The sequence below is a fragment of the Biomphalaria glabrata genome, chromosome 11 (genome assembly GCF_947242115.1).
Source record: "Biomphalaria glabrata chromosome 11, xgBioGlab47.1, whole genome shotgun sequence".
Classification (NCBI taxonomy): Eukaryota; Metazoa; Mollusca; class Gastropoda; family Planorbidae; genus Biomphalaria; species Biomphalaria glabrata.
Genome location: NC_074721.1, coordinates 42,716,545 through 42,743,970, shown reverse-complemented (window position 1 = coordinate 42,743,970; position 27,426 = coordinate 42,716,545). Strand labels below are relative to the sequence as shown.

The window sequence follows — 27,426 nt, the reverse complement described above, 5'->3', positions numbered from 1 at the left end:
GTTGTTTTTTTTTCAAAAATATTTCAAGATAAGTATAAATGAATAATTCAATAAATGATGGCTTACACGGAATGGCTGCTTGGTTGTTCATGGTCTATTGGCTGCCATCCCACGTCTTCCTGCAGGAAAATTTAACTGTCTCTTGCAAAATATTAAATGTGCAAAGAAGTTAGATACTGATTTATCCATTCAAGATTTAAAAAAAAAAAAAAATTTTTTTTTCTTATTGTTTAGCTTTATTTATTTTCTTTCTGAATTCAGTAAGCTTAAATTGCTTTTTTTCCTTTTGTTGTTTCAGAGTGTGAGTAAATATAAACAAAAAGATACACCATACAAGTAATGCTAGAGCAGACAATGTACAGAACATAGGGTAATAAAAAGACTGGAATATACCAGTCAGCTCTGCTTCATGTAATTTCACAAAGTTGAGAAACAAAATAATATATTTGATAAAATACTTGTAATTTTTAATCAACACTCACAGATCTATTTCAGTGCTGTCAGAGTCGCTCAAATGTTCACATTGTTTGTTTTGCTCTTTGACCTGTGCAAAAAACAACATATGTTATGTGCTAAGTTGAAGTAGAAGCAGAAAGCATTATCAGAGTCAGAATTGGAATATGTTGTTTTTTTTTGTAAAATGTTTTACATCAGAGTTGAAGATAGTTTACTTAGTCCAGACCTCCTGCAGAATGATGGGGTATTATATGGGGTGTTCATTTTGCATCTCAATGTTTTTCTTAAATACCAACAGGAGCCATAATAATTTTTAAAAATAAATTTCAAAGACAGTTTCTGTTTTCACATAAGCTCAGAGGGAGCCCTCCACTAGATCCACCTATGCAGGTAAAAAAGAAATATCAATAGGTATAAACTATCAACAACCACAATGTTTCATGTTCCCTGATCAATGAGTGGCGGTGATAGTCTGACAGAGTGAAGTATGAATGAGTTTTTTTGTATCGCTCCGTTCTTGTTTTGATTGACAGCAGTCACCCACTTCGCGACGACCTGACATAGTTCTGATGGAGCGGGTGGCCGTTGTCTTCCAAGATTTTTTTGATTTTTCTTAGGCACTTTTGTTCAAAAAGCTCCTTTAAATGTGGTAATGTTGTGAGTGTAATTTTTGATGCTTTTTTAATGATGTTTTCTAGACGTCGCACCTTGCCAACAAGTTATTCCGTATGTTAGCAGATTTTGTATAGTCGCGCCGTAAAAAGTCTCAAGGATCTTCTTGTTTAGTTTAAAGCTATTGAGTTTGTATAGAAAAAAGAGTCGCTGGGCTGTTTTCTTTGTCAGAGTTCCAAGGTGGTCTTCCCATGAAAGCTTGTTGTTGATGATAACGCCTAGATATTTATATGCCTTTACTTGCTCTATAGATGTAGTGTTTATTTGCAGTTCACGTATAGTTTGTTTTTTCTTTCTAAAATCTATTATAAGTTCTTTAATTTTTGTGACATTCAGTTCTAGAAAGTTGTAGGTGCACCAGTTTGTAAACTCTTCAATTGAGCTTCGATACTGAGTTTCGTCTCCTGAAATAAGACCGACTATGGCAGTATCATCAGCGAATTTAATGAGTTTAACTGAGTCATAGATGCTTCTTATGTCATTAGTGTAAAGAGTGTATAGTACAGGAGAAAGTACACAACCTTGAGAAGCACCCGTACATAGTACTCGAGTTGACGATTTGGTGTTGTTGACTTTAACATACTGGGAGCATTGGGTTAAAAAGTTTAGAACCCATGCTTGTAAGTAAGGGCTTACATTTAAGTTACTCAGTTTGTTTATCATTAGATGTGGCTGTATGGTATTGAAAGCCCAGGAGAAATCTACGAAGAGGACTCGTGCATATGATTTGGGTATATCGAGATGCTTATAAAGCTGGTCCAAAAGCAATAGAATGGCATCCTCAGTTCCTCTAGCTGCTTTGAATGCAAATGGATCAGGATTAAGGCTGTTATTGACTTTTGCTACAAGTTGTTTAAGCATATATTTTTCAAAACATTTCATAACAATAGGTGTTAGGCCCAGTACCTAGTGAATTTGTATGATGAATGCATGTATATATTGTTAAATACATCTATTCAAGCAGAACCTGACCCCTAATTGTGGTGTTTTTTCCCCCGCTAAATTGTAGAATATGAAGGCCCCTTGAGATGCTGGGCTTCTGGCCTTGTAATGGCAGGGGTAAATGAGCATTGATCACACAATACAGATAATTAAATGATCATCTATTGTTGATGGTTGACCTTCTAACCAAGAAGCTGATGAATGGCCAAACTCTCATTCCTGACTTCTGGAAAAAATCCTTTCCTTGGATACAATTGAAATGGCCACTGGCTAAGCTTACTGATTATAGAAGCTGGTAATAAATAACACTAAAAGATGCCTTGATTAAAAACATGAATAAATATGGGTGCTTACAACTAGAATATGCATTCTTAAAAAAAATAAAATTTTTGGTAAACTTTACTAACCCATATAACAGAAAACACATTAATGTGTTATATATATATTTAGAGAGAGAGAGAGATGTGATAGTCCCTATATATATAGATAGACAGATAGATATAACTTCATTTTGCTATGTAAAAAATGTGAGATGATTACAATGAACATAAATGTCAATTCTGGTTTTTAGATCTTCAAACTCTTTCCTGCAGGGTTCACTGTCGCCGCTTCTGTCTTCACTTTCCAATAACAAACCAACAGGAATGTCTTCCACTCACTAGAACACAGTTTCCACAGTTTTCCTAGGCAACTTCCTGACTAGACAACCAACACAAAGAACCTTGCTGAACCATTACTCTAGGGGGATCAAGCCAAGTTCTCGTCTAAAATATTATATTCTTCCTTTTCCACTTAGATGGAATTCCAGTTGCTCCAGTTCATATACAGTGATCTAATAGTGCACTGTTGCGCCTTGTGCATGCAGAATGACAACAATACATAATTTTGAAAAACAAAATGGTGCGCTTGCTTTCAGAACAGAAAATGTAGCCTTTGCAAGCTGCAAAATATCATGAAATGGGATTTTCAATAGCTTTTCAAATTTTAAGATCTACATATGATAGACAGACAGACCACATTAAACTAATAGTATCCTTAAAACAAGGCTTTTTGATGCAGTAGTCATTTTGGCGCTAAGTATTGTAGACAGATATTTTATTACCTAATCCATGTGCTGCGCTATACTTGAAATAGTTGTTACTATATGTTTATTTATCCTTTAAATTGAAGACAGAAGTAATACAAGGCTGTCCCTACACAATAAAATCTGAAAGCAGTTCTTTGGCACAAAGACTTGGACAATAACAACTAAGAATACAGACAAGCTCCAGATATTTACCAATGAATGATGTTTATAATGATCTAGAAGGGTAGGATAAGATAGTAAAATTCTTTAAAAAAATTTTTTAAAAAACTAACATGCTGATGGGTAATGTTAAAAATGTTCAAAATAAGTTTCTGGCGTTGGTGCTTCTATCAAAATAAAAATCAAAGCACTCACTTTAAAAAATACCTTAATAAAAATCTACATATTTGACATGCACTTCTCATTATTGCTTTTATTACAAGAGAAATTAAGGTGTCAAGTGTCAATAAACTATACCTTTGTTGGCTCATTGTTTTTTCTCATTTTTCTTGTCACACAGCTGGATTTTCTGGTTGGTATTTATGTGATTGCTTTCTTCCACTAGTTGGGCATTTAGCTCCTCAAGAGCAGCAAGTTCCTGGCATTGAAACATAAAACTGATCAATGCAATACCAATTTTATAGAATGACATCAGTTCAATTTATATATTATAAGATAAGATAATTTTATTGATCCAATCAAATAGAAATTCAGTTTGACTACAATTGACAACATCAGCGTAACTACTGTACAATAACAGTATAGATGAGGAATTCGAACAACATTCACACACGAAACACATACACATTCCCAACCAGCGCTTTATGAATTTAAACTTCTATGTACTTCTCGATGACGACAGCTGATCTTGTAACACTCTGACCGAAAGTGGAATAAAGGAGTTTTAAAATCTTTCTGTTTTAGTTCTAATGGAAAGGAGACGACCACTTCTTTCAGATATTATGTAACAGTGGTTTAATGGGTGCAGGTTGTCCTTAAGAAGCGAGAGTGTTTTGGAAAGGCATCTTTCATGAAAAAGCTCTTCAAGAGATGGTAGCTTTATTTGAGTGATGTGCGATGCTTTTTTAATTAGTCTATTTAGTCTAAGTCTTTGTGCCAGTGAAGTGTTACCATACCAGCAGGTGATGGCAAAGTTAATTAGACTGCTGATGGTTGCTGTATAAAAAAGTGAAATAATGGTTTTGTCGATGTTAAATTTTATCTTTCTAAGGTAGAAGAGTCGCTGGTGAATTATTGTGCAGAGGTTTTGACAGTGTTCACTCCATTTCAGTTTGTTGTTGTTAGTTGTTCCTAGATATTTATATTCTTGTATTTGTTCTATGGTTTGATTGTTCATCTGAATTTCTGCAATATGGCCTTAATGTTTCCTAAAGTCAATAATCATTGCTTTAGTTTTCTGAACATTTAAAATTAGAAACTTGTCTATACACCATTGGTAAAAGGTGTCAATTATTGAATGGTACAGATTTTCGTCACCTGAAATAAGGCCAATGATTGCTTTGTCGTCAGCAAATTTTATGATGTGAGTGTCAGCTGATAGGCTCTGAATGTCATTTGTGTATATGGTATACAATACTGGTGACAGGATGCACCCCTGCAGCGCTCCAGTGCTAAGCTCTCTTGTGCCTTACACATGCAACTCACATTTACATATTGTGGGCGTTTGATAAGAAAGTTTAGAATCCAAGCTTGTATGTTTTTGCTAACGTTCAATTTAGATAGTTTTTGTATCATGCGATGTGGTTGGATGGTGTTGAATGCAGATGAAAAATCTACGAATAATACTCTGGCATAGTGTCTCTGAGTATCAAGATGATGGTATAGACCAGTAATGCTCAAACTATGGCCTGCGGGCCAGATTCAGGGGGACGTGGTTTGGACCGGCCCGCCAAAACATCTACACAAAATGTAGGGGAAAAAAAGGTTGAAAAATGAATTTTTTTCAGTTAGGACTCTATTTTTTTCTTCGATGGACTTCATTCTATTTTCTTGTACTATTCATGTTGATTTGTTTTCTATAAGAACACTAGTTTTTTTTTTGGCGACAAGAATCGACAGTTGTTTTAGAGTCTTGGACAATACCGGGCTGTATAGAGCTAGCCGTGTTCTTGACATCTCATGTGTGTAACACTTGACATCTTTTCTGCATCATTTTGGTTCGTGTACTTTTGACAGCAACATGATTGGTGCCGTATCATATAACATTTGCACGTTAATGAAATGGGAGAGCTGAAGAAACGAAAATTGGATGTTGAAACTTTCAGGTTAAGTTGACAGATCTTTTTTTTTGTTGGTGGAACATAATAAGCCAACATGTTTGATCTGTAAAATGTGTTTTAAGGAACATAGCATAAACGGCATTCTAAAACAAACCATTACAAAAATATGGTGGCATTGTTGGTTTGAGTCACCAAGAAAAGATCGCAAAGTTACGTCTAGAGTTGAGTGATTGACGAAAATATTTACCAAGAAGTCAAGAAATGAGTATACTGTAATGGTGGCTACAGAGTTGCTCACATTAACAAGAGAAATGAAGCATAAAAAGGTGCTTGCTAGCAGTGATGGAATAAAATCAGCCTAAAAGAAAAATGAAGCTGTCAGCCTTTCTGGCATGACAATAGCAAAATAAGTCGAGTAGACGGTGTTGGTGAAAATCTCTTCAAAACTAAATGACAAAGCAGCAGATTTTGAAATAATTACTATTGCCGCTGAGGAGTGACACCAACCGAAAAACGGCCAGCTCCTCTACCACCGAAGCAAAAGCCACCTTAACCTGCGCTATCTGTGGACAGGAGTGTCTCTCGAAAATAGGGCTCCACAGCCACATGAGGAAGTGTGCTCTGAGATGAACCATAGTCGTCCTACGACTGAAGGAGGCCAATGATACTATTGCCGCTGAGAAGTGACACCAACTGGAACTGATTGACTTACAAATCCAGATTTCCAGCTTGAGAAATTTCGAACAATAAGGACAATAGATTTCTACGCCCTGTTGTCTACATAAGCCTTGCACATTTCCGAACAAAAATTGATGGTATGATCACAATGTTTACAAGTACTTATTTTAGTAAAAAACTTTTTCAGGTATAAGACAACTGAAACCCTTGTTACGTAACTTAATTATGGTGTAAGTAGGCCCATTGGAGCCACAAATTTGTAATATAACTATTTAAAATGGTTTATTCTCTATTTCATTTTTTGGTATCTTTTTGTTAATGTGGCCCGCGACACGAGTGTTAGAAATTAAAATGGCCCGCAGGCCGTATAAGGTTGGGCATCACTGGTATAGACAATTCAGCATGAATAGTATTGCATCTTCTATACTTCTTGACGGTTTGTAAGCGAACTGGTGCGGTCAAGACCTGTTTCGACTTCTTTCAGTAGATGTTATAAAATCATTTTCTCCAGACAATTCATTGGAATTGATGTAAGTGCTACTGGACGTAGGTCGATGTTGGAAACAATGATCTTCTTTTTAGGTACTGGAATTATTTCCAGTATTATATTATTATAAATAATTATATTATTATTATTATTATATTATTATAAATAATTATTTATTATTTATTGCATTTGCCAGGACTTGTTGAATATAGCACAAAAGATATAAGCCAGTTATTCCGCACATAGCTTTACAAGTTTGCCACTTACTTTGTCGGGTCCCGAGGCTTTGGCGGTGTTTACTTGTTTAAATATCTTTAGTCACTTCTTGTTTATTAAACAGTTCTTGAAACTGGTTTTTTATTACTGTTTTCAAATGATGCCAATAAATCATGGTGGTCTTTCTCAAGCAGTCAAATCGGCAGTAGAAATCATTTAATTCATAGACAAATTTGTTATTGTCAGCGACGCACATTGGTTTGCACTTGGGTACGTAGCCAGTAATTTGTTTGAAGCCACTCCAACAAGCTTTAGAGTTATTTTTCTTGAAAGAGCTTTCAATTTTTTCCTTGAATCTCTCTTTTCCTTCAAATAATTTCTTTTTAAGGGCTTTTTTGGCTGAGATGAATTCAGAAGAACTGCTCTTGAACATTCTTTTTTTGTATAGAATCGCTTCCTTTATTTCTTTGGTCATCCAGGGTCAATTATTACTGAATGTTTTAATTTTCTTCTTTGGTATAATCTTGTTTTCACAAAACTGGATATACGAATTAACGGTTGTGGTAAGTTCATCTATGTCAGGGCAGTTGTTTACAAACATATCCCAATCTGTTTGCTCCAGACAACTTTGTAGCTGTAAAACAGCGTCGTCAGACCATGACTGGATGGACTGTACTACGGATTTTGTTGTTTTTTAAAACTGGTTTGTACTTGGGTGTAAGATGGATCATTGTGTGGTCCAACCCTCCAAGAAATAATTATCGAGATGTCTAGGCCATTTTTATGTTGCTATAACACATGTCCAAGGTTTTATCGAGCCTTGTAGGACAATTAACATATTAACATGTTTTTTTATAACAATAAGCTATAATGCCAGTAGTCATAGATTTGACAAAGACAAAAAAATAAATATTATTTCTAGTTTACTAAATTCTTACATCTTTGAGTTTTTTTTTCTCTTCTTGAAGACTTTTAATCTTAGAACTCAATTCTGACTTCTCTGTGTAATGATTATCAAGTATTTTTTGAAGCCTGAAAGTAAAGAAAGGTTAACATTCCTAGTGAATCACTAGAGTTATCTTCTTCTTCTTCTTCTTCTTCTAGCCAGCTTTATTGCTGCTGAGCTGTGAGCTCTTTTGCAGACTGTGCCAAGGAAAAAAAGTGTGCTGTTTTCTTCAGTTGTTCAGCACTGCCGTACAGGGTGTTGGTTATGTTGGGCTGTAGTGGAAGTAGGGTCTGCCTAAGGTGGATTAGGGAGGGGCATTCAAAGAGGATTGGTTTACGGTTTCAAAGGGGTGGGCGCAGTGTCTGCAAAGGGGTAGTTGTGTGGAGTTTATTTTGTTCAGGTGGTAATTTAATAGTGGTGTGTGTCCTGTTCTTAGTTGGAAGATTGTAGATTGTTCTTTGCGGGGGAGGAAGTTAATACTGTCCAGTTTGTTAGGCGTAGTCATTTCTCTGTACATGGCTCTGCCTGTGTTTCCTGATGCCCATTGGTTGAGCCACTCCTCTTTGTGATTGTTGACTAGCATTGACCTTAGGGTGAGGTAGTTAACAGGTCTATCTGGTTGTTCCATAGATGAACCTGCCTTTGATAGCTTATCTGCCTTTTCATTTCCCATGATGCTAATGTGTCCAGGGATCCACTGTAGTGTAATATTGATATTTAATTTTGATATCATCTGGTGGATTATCACAATGAGTGTTGTCAACTCTCTTGGGCTGTTTGAGGTGCTGCTATTAAGTGCTTGCAGAGTAGATTGGGAGTTTGTAAAGACAACAATATCTGATGGTGGTTGCACTCCTTCATATAATTTGTTTTCCACTGTCTGGAGTGCTATGGTAATTGCCTCAATTTCGGCTTGGAAGTTTGAGCAGTAATCACCACAGGGTGCGCTTATCTCAAAGTGTTTATTTTTAGGGAAGACCAGGAAGGCACCAAGAACAGCATTGATGGTAGCTTTGAAAGCCGATCCGTCTGTATAAATATGGATAGCTGTTTTTTGATAGCTTTCGATTGTTTCAAGCGTGCCTACTTTGAGCTCAGTGGATTTGATTCTTTTGTTAAGGTGTTATTTAGTAAATGTGTTTTGATGGTTGGTTGTTTGTAGTTTAGTCCAGGTGTAATGTTTGAAAACCTGGTAATTTTTTCTCTGTTATTGGGTAGGTGGTGTTTTAGGGCTAGTTCGTCAGTAAGTTGGATCAGAGTCCTTTGCTTTTTTTGGTTGTTTTTCCTATTTCTCTGTGTTAGTAATTTATTTGGATGATCGTCCTCCAACCTTCTGTATCTCTCAATAGCTTCTAATGCTGCTCTGTTGCGCCTTAACTTAAGAGGTTCAATATTGGAGTCTATTTCACTAGAGTTATAAAAATCTAGATCTGTCATCAACCTTTTTTTTTTCACTCTTTTATATAATAAACACACTTCTATCATGCAAACATTTTGGGAATTATGTAACAAGGATTCAACTGCCTTGTTTTCATTGATCCTTTACATAATGTTAAGTTATACTTTACAATCAATATAGTAATATAGTATTGTCTCTGAACGATTATGTTGGAGTGTGGTTTTATATGTGGTTACACATACCAGTGATGGGAATAGACTTTACAAAAATTTTAGGAAATTTTGGTCCAATCCCCCCTCCCTTTTGTAAACTGGCCTGTAGCGGCGACTTAAAATAAGATGTTGCAGAAATTTAAAATATTTTCCTAGCATGTAACTAATGCTCTTATCTATAGGTTATATAAGTTACTGCAGAGTTCAGCGACAATGAAAACATTTCCATCTACAGCTGACAATCCCTCAAGGCCAATCTAGAATCAGTCCTCTTCAAAGTGAATTTGTTTCAACCTAAGTTCATCAACAAATAATGAGAACACTCACTGAGCTTCAATACTTTCTTTCTCCTGGAGTAGATTCTTAAATTTGGCATCCAGCTCTCTGTTTCTCTGCTGCTCCTGTTTCACCTCATGCTCTTTTTCTTTCAATGAACTTTCTAGAGACTTGACCCTGAGATCAAGAAAAAAAATTGAAACTAAATAGAAACTTCTGATGCCTACGCAATAAACTTTTAGTTGACATTTCTGGCAAAGCCTATTACAGTTGAAATATAGGGTTGGGACGTACTGGCTTCATTTTAAACATTGTCAATCAAAAAAATGAATTAGAAATAAAGTGTTTAGTTGAATCATTTAGAAAACTGAAATGAAACTATCCAAAAGTGAATGTTGGCTAAAATTTTTTTTCTTTTTTTTTTAAAGTTAAAAAAAAAACAGCTTCTGAGATCAACACAGATACACAAATAAGACAAATGTCCTCAAGCATAAAAAAGACTATTAATGTTAAGGCATGATCGCAAAAGTGCAGAGAATTTCAACCACTCAGACATAAAGTCACATTTGCGGAGTTACTTTAAAATGTCTTCATGCGGTCACATCTCACGAAACAGTATACATTTTTAAAAGGTCCTTCTAAAAAGATGAAGGATGCCTTTTATTTAAAATATTTTGATTTATTGAAGCAATGGTAAGAATGACATTTGTGTGTGTGTGTGTGTTTATATTCAAACATGGAGTGATAACTTTAATGACATTCAAACTTTTATTTTGCTTCTAAAATTTTATTGACTGCCCCCATCCCCCTTTGTCAGGACCTTTAAGCCCCTCTCCCTTTCCCCAGTATGAGAAACACTGGAATTTAAATGTAGAAATGTGGTGGATGTACTTTTCTCAGCTCTCCTTCACCTACAAACTCTCTCTACTGATTGTCCATATCGTGTCAAAATATTTTACAAAAATCTCATTTTTCGATTGTTGGAGTTTCTTCTAGGACATTTTCATAGGCATTAAAAAGATCATGAGTTGGTCTCACTCTTGACTAAGGGTGTATATGTTTATAGTAGGCTAATGCTAATCTTTTTCTAGTATCTTCAACCTTTTCTACTAAAGCTGACAATAATTGGATCATCTGATAAGCTTTTTAAAAAAAAATAAAATTTTAATTTCACTTTTTATGTATTTCAAGCTAAGTCTGTCTGAATAAGTCAATAAATGAAAGCCTACATTTTTTTGATGAGTGTGCTAAGAGGATATATACTGACTTAACCATTAAAAAAATATTTGCCAAAATGTTTTGCTTTATATATTATGATGTTCCTTACATTGTTTTCATAATACATTCACTAAGTTACTTGTTTTTTTTTTTCCTTTTGCTGTTTCAGAATGAGAGTAAATATTTAAAAAGCTTTGTTCTTGTTTTTTGCTAATTCTAGGATATTATTTTGTACATAACAATGTCTAACAGTGTCATCCATTGGTATTAGTAGGAAATTGCAACTCTTAAGTTTAGTAAGTTATCTTATTTAGACATCCTATTATAATTTATGTCCAAAATGCACATTAGCTTGGGCAATGTAATTTTAAATCTTAAAGTAGACAATGTACAGAACAAAAAGAGGGTAATAAAAAGGCTCTTTAATTAAGATATTGTTCTATTCATATAGAATTGAGAACCCTGTTTTATTTGTCTCACATTTTAAGTAAGAAAAAAACATATTCATATTTTTAATAAAAACATGGTAAAAAAATAAGTAAATAAATATATTTTTCAAGACTCACAGATTGTCAGCTGTTATATCCAGTTCCTTTACTTCATGCATTCTCTTCCTAAAGTTTTCTTTAGTTCTTTTTTGCTCCTCTAGTTCAACCTGTCAAAACAAACAGCAACTACTACTCTCGAATGAACTTAAGAAAAAAAAAGTGTAATTTAGACTTTCTCTCCTAATTAAGAATAACATAGTTGATTCAAGTGAAAGAATACAATGAGCCCTGCATTCTAAAGTTCAAGCATCAGAAAATGGTGACAAAGTTTTTTACAAGCGTGAAGGCAAAGAAAGATGGTTGGGACCTGGTCTTTCAAGATGGAAAAGTTTTTTTGTGAGACAGGGCGGTGTATTTGTCAGAGTGGCACTAAACGGACTTAATAAGCAAGCCTGGGTGAGGAAGAGAGTACAGAAGATGATGAGGAGAACAAAGAAACGATTCAAGACGTCGTCAAGAGTGGTGTAAGCGAAATATTTGATGGAGATTGTGAACTTATTAGAGATGAAAGTGACACAAGGACAGACATTCATTTTGTAGCTTGTTTGAAGCCAAATGAACAAACAGAATACAGAATGGAAGCCTTTTAAAAAAAAAAAAAGTTTTGTGAATACAATGAATAGTTGAAAATCTGGGCAGAGACCAGTAACATTCTGTACAATCATAGCTCAAGTAGGAAGAACACAATTTTTATTTGTCATGGTACAGGAAACAATGTTAAGTGCCTTAATTCCAAGAATAAGTTAACTAGTCAAGTGGGCTAAAAGTGGAGTGTGTGAGTGAAAGACTAGGTAAATAGGTCATTCTTTTAGATGACCTTGAAGAGATGTTTAGGTAAACATGCATGAGTAGTCAGGAATAGGTAGAAGACTAAGAATTATGTAGCAAGAAAGGCCAGGCAACACGAAGCTTCCTAGATGAGTCATTGTTCAGTGGTCATTATTCGACTAGTAGTTTATGTACTTCAGTTATTTGACAATATTGTAAGATAGCCAGCTATTTCATAAAAGTGAGTCATGTTAATTTTTGTATTGTTGGATAACTTATTTGATTTAATCAAGTTTGAAGAAATTAAACTCGAGAAAGATATATTCTAATTAGATTTCTTCAGTGTGATTGAATAGAGACAATACTACTCTGCAAAAGAGCTCATGACAGTGAGGACAAATACAATATATGCTGGAATCTTACATAAAATTTTTCTATTGCAGATTCCAATAGATGAATATGGTTTGTGTTGTTATCAACTACTTCTTCAAATAAATAGTCAGCTCTTTAGTGGATGGAGGCGCAGTGGCTGAGCGGTAAAGTGCTTGGCTTCCGAACCGGGGACTGGGGTTCGAATCCTGGTGAAGACTGGGATTTTTAATTTTGGGATCCTCGGGCGCCTCTGAGTCCACCCAGCTCTAATGGGTACCTGACAGACATTAGTTAGGGAAATGTAAAGGCGGTTGGTCGTTGTGCTGGACACATGACACCCTTGTTAACCGTAGGCCACAGAAACAGATGACATTTACATCATCTGCCCTATAGACCACAAGGTCTAAAAGGGGAACTTTACTTTTCTTTAGTGGGTGCACTGCACTTGATAGGTCTCTTACAGCTGGCGGTATCTTTGGTGGGTTGACAGGAGTAGGTCTGTAAAGAAGCTCTTGGAAATGATCGACCAGTCTCTTCTTTTGTCCTCTTCGTCTGTTATCAAGCCACCATTTTTGTCCTTTACTGGCCTCTCTGACATGGCAAATTTTCCAGATATATTTTTGATGACTGGTTACAGTTCTTTGGTACTGTTTTGAAGAGCTGTTTCTTTTGCTAGTGCTTCAATGTAGTTTTGCCTGTCTGTTCTGATGCTATGCTTGATACTCCTTATCTATTTCAGCATATTCTTTTTTGTGCTTTTCCTTTTGCTGCTCTTGTTTTACTGTTGTTCATGCCTGCTTTCTTCTCTCTTCTTTCCTTGATCTTCTGAAGAGTTTCTGCTGAACTCCACTCCTTGTGGGTGTATGACTTGAGACCCAGTACTTCTTGGCATGTGAAATTTACTGGGTTTTTTTTTCAGTTTCTGCCATGTCTGTTCTACTGTCTCCTCTTCTAGGAGCTGGAACTTGTTTGATAAGATGATCTTCAACTCTTCCTGTTTTGTGCAGTCTTTCAGTGCAATGGTATTATAATGTTGAAATTGGCTGGGCTCACTTGTTCAAGTCTTCTTCAGCTAGCATATTGACCTCCAGCTTTTTGCCTTCATTCCGAACCTGGTGAGTCAGGTACAGTGGCTACTAAGCTTGCCATATTTCCAACAAGCTGGGACAGAGCTGCATGGCTATTTTACATTGGTCATGGCCATGAAACCACAACCAAAAAAAAAAAAACAGTTCTTCTTGACCACCCCAGGGCAACCACAATGAGGTGGGGGCTGGAATCACACTAACCAGAAGTGTGTATACATTCCATAATAATATACTAAATATCTCTACCATTCTAAAAAAGTCTATAAAGTATATATTAAACACAGAATACAGCTAGAAACTAATCTAGATTACTACTACTAGACTAAATTAGATAGTCTCCATGATAGAATATAGAGACTCTGACCAAGTTAAGATCTAAATTCAGAGTAGTTCTTATAGTATTGGATCTTCTTATAGTTTTAGATCTTACCTAGATTCTAAAAATCTTTATCAATTTTTAGTATCATCTACTCTGTCACTATGTAAAGTCTAAATCTAGAGTAATCTAGATTTTCCAGATCTAGACATCTAGCGTAATCGTGACGCTAGTCTAGATGACTAAATCTAAATTAATGATAGAATGATTAGATCCTAAAATTTACTAGATTTAGTAATTAGTATAAAATTTAGATTAAATTATAATCTAATATTTGTTGATCTAGAACAGTGATGGCAAATGGGGTTGTTCCAAATTTCTTCTGAGTCACATGGTTATGTTTACATCACATGGTTGTGTTTACATCTCATGCTCTGCTTACTTTTGTTAATTTACAGTGGGAAGCTGAAGTGTTTTAGAACAATAATTGGTGGTTTTAATTAATTAATTAGTGCCAAACTATAATTTGTTTATAATAGGAGAACTTAGATGTTTATCTTTTTTATAGTTTCAACTTAAAACAGATAGTTAAACATTTGACAGATGGTTCGGAAGCGTTGGCCTATATAATAGATTCTATAGTCTGCAGTACTGAGATCTAGATTTCTTGACTTACACATTTACAGTTATCTGCTCAGAGCATCTGGGTAATCAACCCTAGAAAAAAAAAGTAACACTTTCATCTACACCTCTCCCTCTCTGCCCTAAAATAAACAGGCTAGAACACTAAATGTTGGACAGTAGACCATAAATGTGTGTTGTATTGGTCTATTGGTCAGATAGGTCTAGTGATTCTAGTCTAGTCGATTATTTGCTTTAAATGATGAAAAGACTGCCAGGTGTTTTTCCTTGTGTATAATAGGGTTGAGTTGTCTAGCAAACAAATAACACATCTGATAGTCAAGGATAAATCTAGATATACTTTTACACAGTTCATATGTGTTTTATCCAGGACTAGATTTGGGAAGTAGAGCAAAAGGTTAATAGAAGACTTTTTTTGCAGCTCTTGAGTCAGGTCGGCTTTAGTTTCTGAAGTAGTAGATGTTTAAATAATACAACATTCAACAGTTCCCTTCATTACGTATTAAACTTCTTGTTCGACATTGTTCCTCAGCGTTAACTGCCTTAATATTTTTGGCCTTACACCCTGTGTTATTTCCTTAGTAGAGTGTTACCTCTGATTAGACTTATCTATACAAGACAAAGAGAAGAGGTGCCTAGAAATTAAGATGCAGTCCTTAATATAAGAATTGCATTCTATAATTTAGCACATCATATGTGTTAGCTACCTTGAGTATTAAAAGAGGGTAAAGCTCTTCGCTCACATGAAAATCAATAGAAAAATCAAGAAAAAGAATTGAATGAAGGCCTACAAGCGAAAGGTCATAGAAAAACCTTAGTAAGTGAATGTGTTTTGAGGGGCTGGTAGTGCAGTGTGTGTGCCTGTGTAAGAAATGACCAGTTGATCTTCAATGTAAATGGTTGAGTGAACAGCAAAGAAAGTGTGTAAGTCAGGACTGTGTGTAAAAGTGGGTCAGACTCATAACAAGATGCTGGAGTAAAGGAGACGAATGGAAGACTAAAAAAATTCAATGTGTTAATTGAGACTCTTGTTGTTATAGTCTATTACAAAACCTTTCACCTTTCACAAAGTAAAAGACCCTCTTCTTGAATTCATAGCAATGTAATAGATAGCCTATAGGGGTGCACCGGATAGTCGCTCCAGCTTTTGTCGAATATTTGGCCTTTTTTCCCCATTCTGCCATATTTGGCTCCGGTCGAATATCACTGCCAGGTAGTTGGCCGAATAGTAAAAAGTACACCTATTTAATATGCACAAAGTGGACCTCCTTCCATCAATGTCTGTTATAGAATGTATTAATGTTAATATTAAAACATAATAATGTGCTTAAAAATAGAGCCTACATTAATATGTACCAAACATCAAATATTATAAAGAAAAGGTGTGTTAATATAAATAGAAATGAAACTGTACATTACATATGTGTTTTACATATAGACCAACAATGGTATGCAATTTCATTCTGTCTTGACCTTTGAGCGCGTTTGTTAACATGTTAAGATATTATATCCCTTGACTACGTCATGCTGTCTAGCTGTGCGGGTATATCTCCAGATGTAGAAATGAACAACTCCCACCCCTCTCTTTATTTGTTTAGTCCATCACATTGAGTCTATTGATAGACAGGTGACAACAATTCAAATACGATGGATGTAGGTTTAATGCCAGCATATTGACACTATCTAGAGGTCACACCTTACGAGAGAGTTTGTTTACTTGGTAGTAAATCATTAGTAGGGGGGTGGACTTCAAGCCACACCTCCATACGGGTAACCAGGTATATCTTCAGGGGTAGAGATGAAAAACTCCCACTCCCTTTTATTTTAGTCCATCACATTGAGTTCAATGATTGACAGGTGACCACAAGTCAGATGGAAAGGGGCACATGGGGGAACTGAGTTTGTTTACTTGGTAGTAAATCTTAATTAGGGAGCCACACCTCTACACGAGTAACTGGACAATAAGTTTGCTTATTTGTAGAAAAATCTCAATCATGTGACTGTACTAGTGGCCACACCTCTTCCTGTGTGCCTAGTTACTTGGATATAAATCTCAGTTAGCTGGAATAAATAAATGAGTGACCTTTTGCTACACAGAACAAACTCAAAGCATAGCCCAGTTATCCAGTAACTAATTATTTTGTAGAAAAAGTACAAGTCTCAGATTTGTGTATATTGGCGTAAAAGACACGACCAGGCCTATTTTATTTCACTCAATTTACTGATAGAGATTGACCATTTTTAAGCCAGAATGGAAAAACACAATGTGCTAAGGAAGCATACTACACTGTAAATAAATATTACGGTTGATCTAATTTTCCTAACACCTATAGGCTTATTACTGTGCCATTTTGTTACAGTTACAGAAACCACAATAAAATCAGAAATAATTAAGGAAGATGTGTTTTTTTACATAGGCATAGGTTCTTTGCACAATAAAATAAAACAAAGATGTGCATGTGAAGAAAGTTCATTTCATTGTTTAATTCTATTGACTTACTTTATAATGGAAAAGCTTACAGTAAATTTTAAAATCACATAAAAGAAATTGATCTACGGCACGCAATTATATCTAGCAAAGAAATAACAAACATATACTGGAGTGTTAAGAAACACTTAACCCCTGTAATTAGTGTATGGGTATACTAAGTCTACATGCTTGATTGACCAGGCCAATCCTTTTGCCTGACGACCACTCAACACTGTTGCATATGCCCAAGGTAAAAAAACGTGTGATGGTCAACACCATCAACAATACAAACTACACTAGGACTATATGTGTAAGCCCACTACATCTATCTGACCAGGTTGTTACAATCAGTCAAACATACAGTCTATTTATATTTTTTTTTTGGTAGGGAGGGTGTGGAAGAGTTTTTTTTTCTTCTATATTTGGTTTTCCTAATGCTCTTAGACCTATACAACTGTAGATCTAAACAGATCTCAATAATAGGCCTAAAGACTACAATTAAAACTATGTTTCGGCACCATCTAAGGTTCAAGCTATAAATAGGTATTATTGATGCTCCCGCTGTTAACCTAATATCATTTACATCAAATGGATTAATCTAAAACAATAAATATTGATCTACAACGCTTCAGAGTCCAACTAACGCTTCAGATTCCAACTATTAACTAACAGCTATTATCAGTATAAATCCCTTGAAACCAGAACCAGAAGCGGTCTTTGGACTTTAAATTTAAAGTCTGATGATCAGCTGTTGGTCTGAAATTCATGAATACATACTTCTACCCACTATACAAGCCAGATTTTACTTTTGAAAAATTTACTTTAGTAACTAGTTACATATTTTACATTGACCCTCCCACACACACACTCTACAGTTGGTCGCACATACACAGACACTCATGCTACACAGATTAGTTAATTAGGCAGGGTTGGGTTAGGGCCCTAACCCTAACTAGTAACAAGAGTTTAAAACAATAAGGTATATACAAGGAAAAAAAATAATAGAGGTATGTTATTTAACAGTTTTGCAAAATTTTCATCAACACAAGGTATTTACAAGACATGTAGGTATCCAGATTCGGCCGAATATCATATTTTACTATTCGACAATATTTCAGCTCCGGCCAAATATTAAAAAGTACTATCCGGTGCACCCCTAGAAATAGACCATATGATGTATTCTTAGCAAGCCTTACATCTGATAACAGAATATATTTGTAAATGGAAAAAAAAAGATTACCTCGTTTCCATCGCCTCTGTTTCCTTCATCTATTTCAGCAGTTCCTTTCGTCCAGTATAATTTTTCATCCACTATAGGAAACATAAAGATGTTAAGAGGTGGCTTAGTAAAGCATTCTGGATTAAAATACAACTACATTCTTGATTCTGAAATAAAGAAATATCAATTTTAATATTTAAAAAAAAAAAAGATATGTTGTATGCATAGTTATTTGCTTGTTTCATAATCTAGAAATCTAGAACTTGTCCAAAAAAAACAACAAAAAAACAATTAATCAGTTTCAATAATAATACATTCTGAAGTGGATGTTGTCATCTGTGGAGAGCTGATGTGTTCCTCATGTTCGCCCAAGATCCTCTGACTTTTATAGCCTTGTGGGACCTGAAAGAAGGAAAAAATTTCAGAATAAAAAAAATAAATTTTGCACTAGTTTATTTTGTCTCTTAATTCAATCTTTAAAAATCAGATCAGCTCAAATCAGACTTAATGTTGGATACTGGTGCCTAAACTGTTTTAATATTATGTATTAATCCCATATTATGATTATTTACAAGCACATTTCAGTTTGAAGATTTGTCCAATGGCTACTTTTTTATACATTCTATAAGATGCAGATATTACATTTTGGATTAAAAACAAATCACAATTGTGAGTGGTCAAACTGTAATGTACCAGGTCATGGAGTCTCACATAATCTCAACAGATTGTGAGTGGTCAAACTGTAATGTACCAGGTCATGGAGTCTCACATAATCTCAACAGATTGTGAGTGGTCAAACTGTAATGTACCAGGTCATGGGAGTCTCTCATAATCTCAACAGATTGTGAGTGGTCCAACTGTAATGTACCAGGTCATGGAGTCTCACATAATCTCAACAGATAGTGAGTGGTCAAACTGTAATGTACCAGGTCATGGAGTCTCACATAATCTCAACAGATTGTGAGTGGTCAAACTGTAATGTACCAGGTCATGGAGTCTCACATAATCTCAACAGATTGTGAGTGGTCAAACTGTAATGTACCAGGTCATGGAGTCTCACATAATCTCAACAGATTGTGAGTGGTCAAACTGTAATGTACCAGGTCATGGAGTCTCACATAATCTCAACAGATTGTGAGTGGTCAAACTGTAATGTACCAGGTCATGGAGTCTCACATAATCTCAACAGATTGTGAGTGGTCAAACTGTAATGTACCAGGTCATGGAGTCTCACATAATCTCAACAGATTGTGAGTGGTCAAACTGTAATGTACCAGGTCATGGAGTCTCACATAATCTCAACAGATTGTGAGTGGTCAAACTGTAATGTACCAGGTCATGGAGTCTCACATAATCTCAACAGATAATGCCTTAGGCCTGGCAATACACTTATCAATCTAAACAATGGTTTTATATCCAACTTTTTTTTTAAAATCAACTTAAATACTACTAAAATCAAACATAAACTTTTCAAGAATGCACATCATTTAAGAGGAAAATGACAATGCTGTAAACATATAAGACAGACTCATGCCAAAGGGAAAGACAAAACAACTTAAATGCACCTTAAACGTAGGTCCATGTCCTGGTATGATAAAGTCAGCCATTTCCAATATGGTATATCTTGATTGCACCTGGAGATGTGGTCGCTCACTTTTTTTTAGCCAAAGGGAGGGGGAGAAAAGGTCACCTTCACAATAAAATAAATCCCCTGTGAAACACAAAATTGAAAAAACATTAAACATCAGTTTGAAAATAAACATGAGGCCCAATGGCTGAACAGTAAAGCCCTTGGCTTCCGAACCAGGGGGCCACAGAAACATATGACCTTTACATCATCTTGCGTTTGATTGCAAGGTTGGAAAGGGAACTTTAACCATACTTTTTAAAGCTGGATAGTACAATCCTTCAACATGATTTTCTGTGTCAAGCAGAAGGTTGTACTTTTCTTACACCACCTAACAACAACAACAAAAAAACAACTAACCAACCACTGCTAATACTCCAAGGTTAGCCTTCTTCACCACCACCGACACATCCTTTCCTGTATGACCAGGTGTTGGCCCTATTTCTACATCCTCATCTATGTTGAAAGGCATCCCCTGCAGGAAGAACAAATAAGAACTGCAGTATCAAGAATAAATAAAGAAAAGTTTATCCATAATGTGCAGTGACGCAGGGTAGCGCTCAGAAAGATATTTGTAAAAAAGTAAACATGAGATATTCACTTAACTGATGGCTTCTTCAAGCTATTTCAAGATTGAAATGATGTTTTTATTCAAACAAAATGATTTGTATTTTTATTTATTAAGAAATTAATTTGTTCTGATTTTTTATACTAAGTTCTATTTTTTTTTATACTAAGAAATTAGCACATAGAAAGGATCTGACATATACATTCATCATACTCTGTGTTGCCCCCGAACTTAAAGGAAAGGATAATGATGACATTCTAGGTAGTTCAGCACGCAAAGATATTTAAAGAAATTAAACATTGTATGCAATTATTAATGACAAATGAAAAGTAGTTGATAAAACAAGCCTTTATTTACTAACAAATGAATGAAATAGGGAAAAATTACTTAGCTATATTTAAACAGTCAGTGTAACAATGAAGTTTTCTATTTCTTATTTTGTTTTACACAAAAATAACTCAAGGATATCAAAAGTAAACATCATCAATACAAATACATAAACATGTTCAAAACGCAAGCCAGTCAACAAACAAAACTTCAACTTCAGCATGTCAAAAACTAAAAATGTCTAAATCAGGCTCAGTGGCGTAGCTACCAATGTGCGGGTGGTGCGGGCCGCACAGGGCACCAAGTGGAGAGGGGCACCAAAATTCTCCAAGTGTGTATTAATTTCCGTGAGATTTTCAGTAAAAACGACTAATTGTATGGACACGAACAAACATAAACTACTGTATTTTAAACACGAACTAACGATTTATCAACTAGTCATGTCGCTATTTTGTTTCATCTCCTTGACTATTTCTTCCATACAATGTAGGCTATAGAACAGTTTGAATCTAATTTACTAGATTTATTTCGGACACACGGTACATGTTGTTACTACACTGATCGATGCTTTGTAATATAAAAAAGAAGAAGATAGGCCAACCTTTTTTTACTTCATTGTTTAGTCCATTGGTTTAATCTAGATATTGAGTTTACACATATATTTCTAAACTCTAGCTCTAAACAATTGTTTTAGTTTATTCATTTCTTTATGACTCTTTATAGTTTAATTTTGGAAATAATTCTATTGTAATGTCAATATTTTAAAATAAGCTAACCTTTGTTTTCTACGAGGTTTTTTTTAAACTAACTAATTAATTGTAATACTGTAACGAAAACAAAATGATGAACAATGCTCAAGACTGACTAGTCTGGCTGGTGCCTCAAAACCTTTTAAGCTCAGCGCCTCAAAACCTTTTAAGCTCAGACGGAGAAATTGGCATCTCTGGTTCTGTCCGGTCTGGGTAGACTATAAGGGCCCCATACCCAGATCTATCAGGGTCCCTCATTACCGACCCATCGGTATAACAGAAAATAGCATCTGATGGGTAGGACTTTAGTGTAGATGATGCCAAGTTTTGGAGTATGGCAGGTGTTAATCTCCTCTTGGTGGCTCCCTCTTGCCCTAAAAGGGACATGCTTCTTTGTGGGGCCGGCTTCTCCTCAACGGAGGGCAAGTACTAATTATTCTAATTGGGATTCTCTCAGTGGAGAGCCCAGCTGATTTAGACAAATTGGCCGCAATGTGGAGGAACAATCGCATTTTATGCGGTTCCTCTCTCTCCACTGTCGCACTAATATTGAGGTGGGTAGCCTAGAGTCGCCCCTTTTATAGCGCTCGTAGGCCGTAAGTACCGCCCTCTCCCTCCTTAAATGTAAAGGGGCCACGTTTGTTAAGATTTCAGCAGCGTTTGTTGGGCTTGTCCGAAAGGTGCCACAAATGAACCTTGTACTCGGTCGAGTGATTCGAGGGCAGTTTTACTAGAATATACTTGAGCTGTACTCAATTTGTGATCTGACTGCCCCTAAGTACAATGTGCGTAGCATGTAAGCTTTGGCACCCCACTTTGTGCTGGCCAGCTTTCTTAGTAACGCTAACTTCTCCGAGGCTTTTCTTTCAACTTCCTGGATGTGCTGGAGCGTTGACAACTTTCTATCCAGGGTTACCCTTAGATATTTTGGCGTGTTTTCACGTTGGAGTCGCAGCCCACCGAGTTGAAGCTCGAATAGAGCCTTAAGAATGTCGATCCCTAGGCTGAACAGGGACCAGGTCGTTTTGGCAACGTTTATCTGAATCTGTCATTTGTCGCAATACAAGGAGATGGTTTGGAGGTCTGCTTGTAATGCCGCCTGTATTTGGTCAGCTTTCTTGCCGGTTGACCAGAGGACAATGTGATCCGCATAAATCAGTTTCTTTGACCGCAGTGAGGTGCGTTTCTTAAATTTCTTAAGTCTAAAGAAGCATCGAGACAATTTCAAGTCACATCATTGCCAGAGTCCACCGACTATAGGCAAGCTGTTAATGGGTATGAATTAACTGAACAATTAAAAGCAACAAAGCAAGATGAGACGGTTGTCATTGAATTAAAAAAAAATGATGAGGCCGACATCGTGAAAAGAAGAAAATAATTCAATACCGCAGGTTCTAGAGACTAAAGGACAGCACACAAGTATGTCCTCAAAAATTCATACTGAAGAAGCTGAACCATCAGACAGTGTAAACAATACAGAAATAAACTCTAGACTGAACGACATTGGAGATTGGCCTGATGTCATCATAGATAATATTCGCATACACCTTGTCACTCAAGGATCTGAAAAAGTTCAGCGTATGGACAGTCAATTCAGAGAGGCGTATAAACATCAAGAATCTGCAAAAGGAAAGGCTAGAAAGCTTTCAAAGGCTTGGTTTTTCCAGCAAATGTCAAACGGCAAGAAAGTTCTTAAAAAGTGGACGTGTTATTCGCAAAAAAAAAAAAAAAAGAATATTTATTTTGCTTCCCCTGCACACTTTTTTCAACAAGATCAAGTACCAAATCTTCATTTAAATCCAAAGATGGATTCAATGAGTGGTGGAGGTTATCCCCAAAAATAGAAAAACATGAGACCAGCAGAGCTCACATTCAGTCATCACTTGCTTGGAGGGAACTTGAAGTTCACTTGAGAGTAGGGAACAATATTGACAACAAGGCCCAAGATTTGATTATACAAGAGACAAAAACCTGGAGAGTTAGTAAAATTACTATCAAAGTACGATCCTCTCTTGAGGGAGCATGTGCTTCGAACTAATCTTTGTCCCAGACCGAATACATACATGTCTCCACAAATACAAAATGAATTTATTACAATATTGGGGGATCACGCTAAAAAACAAATCATACAGCAAGTAAAACAAGCCAAATATTTCTCTATTATTTTTGACAGTACACCTGACATCTCAAAGCTGGATCGAATTTCCCAAATTTTACGGTATGTTGTCATGGACAATGATGGGGTGCAGGTTCGTGAGTCTTTTGTTGACTTCATCGACACAAAGGACACGCATGCTGCTGGAATCGCTGAGATGATTCTAGAGAAATTGCGTTTGGATGGCTTAGACATAATGGACTGCAGGGGTCAAGGCTATGATAATGCTGCGGTCATGAAAGGTCATTAAGGTCATGAAAGAATTAACAACATTTGATTAATGAATACATATTATTTTGAAAAAAAAGTAAGGTTTTGCAATGTTATTAATTAGTTAGTTGTTTTTTTATTGGGGAGGGGGGCATCAAGATGAGGTACCGCACCAGGCATCATATACTCTAGCTACGCCACTGATCAGGCTACATTGTAATGCCATGGTATAGCAGAAGAGGAATTTAAATGGAATGTGATGAGTAGGATAGTTCGATTCTGTTTGAGAATTGCCTTAAGATTTGAGAACATTTATGAATGTTTGAGTGTTTAAGAATAAATTTGTAGAATAATCACATTTTCTGTCTACATTAAGATGTCTGTCCAATCTTCCCATAGAAAAGTTACATTTAAGACCTGATTAGAATAATCTCCGAGTTTGACAAAGAGCTCTTCAAATGGCCCAGCGACTGATGAACTTTTACTTCACCAGCTATATGGATATTAAGATAGCAAAGGGAAGCTTCGCTAGTTGCATTATTATGTCTACAAAATCTTTATCTATGCAACTACTGCAATCGTAGGGGAGCAATACAAAGAATTTAAACTGTGTCTGCACAAAACACTAAAAACAAACAAAAAATATTAGTCTGTAGATACCTCTTTCAACTCATGCAGTAAGTACTGATCATGTCGACAAATATCATAGCCTACACATTGGACAGCTCTAGAGAAGAGGTTGAGGTTGCCAATCTGTTCTATGTGTCCATTTAAGCAAACATAACATAGTGGATATCTTCAGGTTTCAAACCCTGGTCACTCAAAGCTGCAGAGCATACACAGATTTTAAATAGTAAAAAAAGATCTTAACTCTTATTTTATGTAAGTCAGATCTTATGTATGTGAATTATGTTGGAGAAAGTTATTTTAGGTTGTCAAAATGCAGGCCAGATGACTAGTCGCAAGAAAATGATGTACTGGAACTGTCTCATGAATGGCTTGGCCTCAAAGAGAAGAGTACTTGTCTTAAACTAAAGAGTACTTGGCCTAAAAAGAAAAGGGTACTTGGCGTCAAAGACAAATGCACTTGACCTTAAAGAAAAAAAAGTATGTGGCCTCAAAGGGAAGAGTACAGTATTTAAATGTTTTAAAGTAGTAACAATATGAAGACAAATATAAATTGTGTCTAAAAATCTGTTTTAGTTAAAAAAAAAAAACATTATTTGTACTGTGGCAAGTGTTTTGAAGTTGATTCCTTCTCATGGTGCCCTATTGACTACTGATAAAACCATAAACAATGTATGGTCATGTTACAACATCATTTGTCCTTCATCTGGTGAATTACAAAGTGGGAAAGAATCGAGCAAGGAGTGGACAGAACTGACTCTGTGACTGTCATTCTGAGTGCAGAGAGGGATGCAAGCAACTAGTAGACAGAAGAGATGGCTGCCTAGTTATTTTGGTATGTGTTTTAGAATGTCACCACTATGGTCCAAAGTTAGAACCAGACTGCTTCTATCCCTGCAAGAGGTTTTGGCTAGGACAGTATTTCTCAAACTGTGGGGAGTGACAATTTGAAAAAATGTGAAAGGGGGGCGGAAGAAAAACAGCGAGTCAATGAACATTTAATACCGATACATAAATTTGGATTCTATACATATTGTAAATATTTATGATAAATAAAATCAGAATATTGTTTTATAATAATATGTCTTCTTTTTCATTACATTCTAAAAGCCTTCATTGTAAAAGCCTACAGGGCTAAAAAATTCTCCAGCCAACTTAAGGCGGCACAAATGAAATTCTTATTGTTTTCAACCAGCAAATATTTGAGAAATACTTGGTTTGGAGATGAAAACTGATCTTAAAGGCTAAGCAAGAATTCTAGTGTGACCCACAGTCCCAAGAAGAAATAGGTAGGGTACCTAACTTTAGTTGGGAAAAGTAAAGGCAGTTGGTCATTGTGCTGGCCCCATAATCATCTGCACAATAGATTGCAAGGTTCAAAACAGGAACTAGTGAAAGATTAAAGCATGTTAATCATTTGTTCCTGAATTATGGTCTAATACTTTAAGTGCCTTTCTTTCTGAGAAATAGTTCAAATAGACATAAAATATCTGTCTGAATTAGCCAAAATGAAAAACTAAACATCTGTAAAAATGTTAAGAAATGCATGAGTCCAGGTATCAGTATTATATAAGAAAAGATTTTACTGGATGAAAGACAGATTTATAGACAATTAGCAATACAAAGCTATTTAGATGGAAAATATTGGATCTAAGCAATCCTACATGTATTCAGTAGGTGACCAAAGAAGTTCGGATACAAATCTAGTCTGGCCTATATAAAGTTCGGATACAAATCTAGTCTGGCCTATATAAGGTTCAGATACAAATCTATTCACAAAGATGTGCAGATCATCTAGAGGTAAATATATCCTAAAAAAGGGAAAATAAAAAATGAAAGTAAAATTAAAGTTTACCTTTGAGAAGTAAGTCCCTTTCCCCAAGGGTTCCCGGTATTAACAATAATGTTGCGGTGGGGACCTTTTAGTAGTGTGATGGTGCTACATGATCTAACAGTTCCTTCAAAGTAAACGATATATTAATATCATTGTAGACTTTCAAAAAAAAATATGTATACAGCAAATTTCATAATATTAAAGTAGGAGAATAAATTGGTCTAAAATTTTATAAATCAAAGGAATATTTTCTTATTCATTGGTTGTTTTTTTTTATATTTTTTTTAAATGTTGCTCTAGTATAAAAAAAAATATGTGTTACCACATCTTTTCAAATTGAATCAAATTATGAACTTTATTTATGATGAAGCCTTTTAAAAGTAGATTATAGAATACAATAGCACTAATTATCAATAATAACACCATTTGTATGCAATTATAATGATTTGACATCTAGCTTAATTACAATAGCTTATGTGAAGATTTGGGGGGGGGGGGGGGGGTAAAAGGGAAAGAGGGGGGGGGGGGTCAAATCAAACCCAGAATAAATCATTGAAGTCATTATATCACATATAGATCTTGCAGTTAGATCTAGATCAACTAGGACAGAGAGAGAGAGAGAGAGAATATGTAAGGATAGATAACTGCCAACTTATTGAGCTGAGAAGCCATGGTCCTTAAATTAAAAGTTTTACCATCTATTGGCAAATACAGAATAGGTTTTAAAAAACAAAAAAAACAGAACCTTTAAAGCCCAGGGTCTCAGTAATATTTAAACATTAAAAAAATGTCAATGGGTTAAAAGTTATAAATGATTAATACCATTAAGTCCTTAAGTATTCTTGAATTAAAAAAAAAATATTTCAAGAAAACAAAGAAAAAAAATAAAGTCTATACCTTGTGAGTCCAGCTGGGTGTAACCTTCTGTTAGAACAATAATGTCAAACATTTTACAGTATTTCTATATTCATTTATACAGAATGATTTTAAAGTCAACAAGCTGATTCAAAGATCTGTAGGTAGAGAAAACAAAACGTTAATAAATAACAGCCATTTCATAACAAAAACATTTTAGACCAGTCACTTGCAGAGTAAGAC

General features: G+C 35.5%; 1 pseudogene; it reads right to left on the bottom strand.

Annotated features, from left to right (window-relative positions):
- Window positions 1–66: 66 nt before the first annotated feature.
- On the bottom strand, window positions 67–27,426 carry LOC129921643 (uncharacterized; annotated as a pseudogene).